This window comes from Salmo trutta, chromosome 30 (assembly GCF_901001165.1).
Source record: "Salmo trutta chromosome 30, fSalTru1.1, whole genome shotgun sequence".
NCBI lineage: Eukaryota > Metazoa > Chordata > Actinopteri > Salmoniformes > Salmonidae > Salmo > Salmo trutta.
In genome coordinates this window covers 40,209,539-40,212,796 of record NC_042986.1, presented here as the reverse complement: position 1 = coordinate 40,212,796, position 3,258 = coordinate 40,209,539, and the positions used below count along the sequence as shown (strand labels likewise).

The 3,258-nt window shown below is 40.6% G+C and overlaps 1 pseudogene; it reads left to right on the top strand.

Annotated features, from left to right (window-relative positions):
* Window positions 1-1,324: 1,324 nt before the first annotated feature.
* LOC115168837 (aerolysin-like protein) lies at window positions 1,325-2,876 on the top strand (annotated as a pseudogene).
* The last annotated feature ends 382 nt before the right edge of the window (window positions 2,877-3,258 follow it).

Below are 3,258 nucleotides of genomic sequence, written 5' to 3'. Positions count from 1 at the left end.
GATTGCAGAGCGAGGGGTAGTCATAGAAGCTGGATCTTCTCTCAGAACATTTTGAATACTGATAGCTGACTGTGTGTAATGACAATTTCACCATATTGTTCAGTCTTACCTAATGCATCTTTAACATGTAAGCTTACTTAAATTAGAGAATCTATATCGATCTTTGAAACTAAGGCCTGCATAAGTGTTTTCACATGGTGGACGTTGGCCTTCCCTGCTGATCCTGTGTAATATGTTTTCTGGTGACTAAACACAGGTTTCTCTAGCTCTTCACATTTTATTGTTGCGTCTTCAAGTTGTATTTATACTATATCACTGGGATTAATTTGACTCCGATATGCAGATGTTTATGGCGGGGTGTTTAGTAGTTCTTATATGGTAGACTGAGTCTAGTGCTTAATACCAAGCTTTCATTTTCATCTTGATTTGATTAACGCAACTAGTATTTCATATTGAAATGACAGATTCTAAATTATTACACTGCAGGTAAAGGTGAACTGCATTGCAGCTCTAACATGTCTAGTGTCTAAAGCGTTTATGGGTGTCTGTCTACACTTTCTACCAGGCAATCTGGAGAAGAGCAGGCGCAACCTTGTGATCATAGATATTCATATTTAGGGTCTTAAAGTACATAGTTCAAGAATATGGCAATACAAATTATGACTACACTACCAATGATGCAGCTGTTGCATTGCTTGCATACTACAGTATCTTCACATGCAGGTAAAAGAAAATACTTCACAATTCTGAAACCATTTAAAATCGAGGTAAAGTTTATCTACATTCAATAATCAAGTTTGAATTATTCAGCCATGTTTTAGGAGTTACTTGACTAAATCTGATGGTTAGTTTTAATTGGACAGATGGTTTAAAAGGTTGACAGACCCTGCTCTATATTAGACAGTGTCATAATATATTAATGCATACCTGTGAATACTGCAGCCTGTGTTAATGAATATTGTTATATATTAATTAATAATATATTATATTTCAAAGTGGCAACTTTGTTTGGAAAGGTGAGTTCCAGCACCATAACCATCATCATATTCTGAAGTGGAATCTGTAACATTTATGATTCTTTGAAGTTATAGCAACATCAGAATACATTTTAGAAGTGCATTGAGACTTGCTCACCAACAAAACAATATGTTTACATACATCATTACACATAAGTCACCAAGTTGATCAGGAAGAAACAGCAGGAGGTAGAGTGGGGAGGTGCTGAGAGTAGGAGAGGAACTCCATGGCTTTGAATGTCTGAATCAGAGCTCCTTTGAGTTGGAGGCTTCTTAAATGTATCTGTACAAATGTGTATTTCAGGTTACGTGACACACACATGGCAACCACACTGCAGTTGATCGGTGGTGGAGGAGGCAGTTCATTTGAATTCCACGGCATGAAAAACGGTGCCACCCTCAAGAAGATCGGAGTGGCGGTGGAAGGCTGGCAGGTCAAAGCTGTGCGGGCGGAGCTGACTGAAGGGCGCGTTGCGACCTTTGGAAATTCACACACTTTCAATGAGTTTGAGTTTGACCTCGGCGAGTGCATCACCAAGCTGTCTCTGTGGGGTAACGGCGCCGGCACACGTCTGGGTGCCATCAAGTTCACGACGAGTAAGAACCGGCAGTTTTTTTTTAAAAATGACCAGGTGGGGACTGAAGACTGAGTACACCATATATGTGGGGTCGGAATCTGCCTGGGGCTGCAGGGCAGGTCTGGCTCGGACATTGACTGCATGGGCTTCCTCTTTATCAACACCATCAAGTCGTCCGTGCTGACCGACATGGAGTATCCCACCCTGTCCCTCTTCAAACCCCAGGTGAGCTCTTCCATAGATGGGTGTAGACTGCTCAGGAAAACTCTACTGATGCTCTAACATTAAGGGGGCTGTTCACTTTAAAATATGTAATCCAATATGGGGGTCGATATTCATCAGGCATCTCATTTCTAGGACAGTCATGCCTTATGTTTCATTGGCCTTGGTCAGTAAAATAGCTCCAACACCCTTTTTTTAAATTTTTAACCTTTACACATGCACGAGGCCAAGATAGCACACACACCCGTTATTATTGTTGGCTGTCTAAAAATCTATTTATCAGTTCCTCACTGATTAGTTCTTAAATGGTCTTTGTCTTGTTTGAACAACTTGCATCTTTGTGTGTTGATTTTAGGTGACCCCAGAATATGTGAAATCCATGTCTCACCACAATGACACCTCCTTTGTTCAATAAAAATCCATTGCATACAGCAAGACCCTGACCAAGACTTCCTCCTGGTCAGTCAGCAACAAGATGGAGTCCACCTTGGATGTGTCGGTCAAAGCGGGGATCCCGGATCTGGTAGAGGTGTCATCAGGGTTCAGCTTGACCGTGGGAGTGGAGCAATCCACCAGCCTGCAGAAGACCGAGACCATAACAGAATCGGACACTATCAACGTGAAGATCCCACCAGGGAAGACCATGGATGTTGAGATCACAATGGGGAAAGCAAATATCGACCTTGACTACAGGGCCACAGTTAAAGTCACCTGCATGAATGGCAGTCAGCTGGTCTTCCCATCCAATGGCATCTATACAGGTGTGACTTACACTTCTGCAAGGGTATTCATAAAGGAGAGATGAGAAGTGTATGACATCATGAATAGTATGCACAATGATAAAATGTGACACCATTACTGATTATTTGTGTGCCTTCTCTGTTATGATCTTCTGAGTGATTCTAATTGAACCCAGTTTTTCTTTCTGTCTCAGCAGAGGGTATAATAATAGGTGGGTCTTTCCTACAACCTTGTGCCTTTTGTGTCCAATGACATGTTTATAACACATTTTGTTTGAATTATTGAACAACATTAATTTCAAAATGTTTTGTTATATGGTTAGTTCCCCCATTTACCATAAACACAATGTTACGTAATGGTAACTTAACCACTAGGCTACCTGCTGCCCCATAGTGACTAGAATTACAACAAAAAAGCTGTTAGTTGCAACTGAGATGCTGCTTGAATAGTCCAATATTTACACGTCTTTTGGGTTAGGGGGATTGGGGCAAGTGTTTTAAATTGTGCAGTATTTAGCAATCACAATACAAGTCTGTTAACAGATGTGACTGTGTGCGTGTCTCAGTGACTGCATGTGTTAATCATAAACAATTTGTTAAAGAGAACCCAATGTAATGATAATTACAATATTTGTAAATTTTATGAATAGTATATCCAATGGAAGTTGAAATTTAACTACAGCTATGGCAAACACGCGAGAC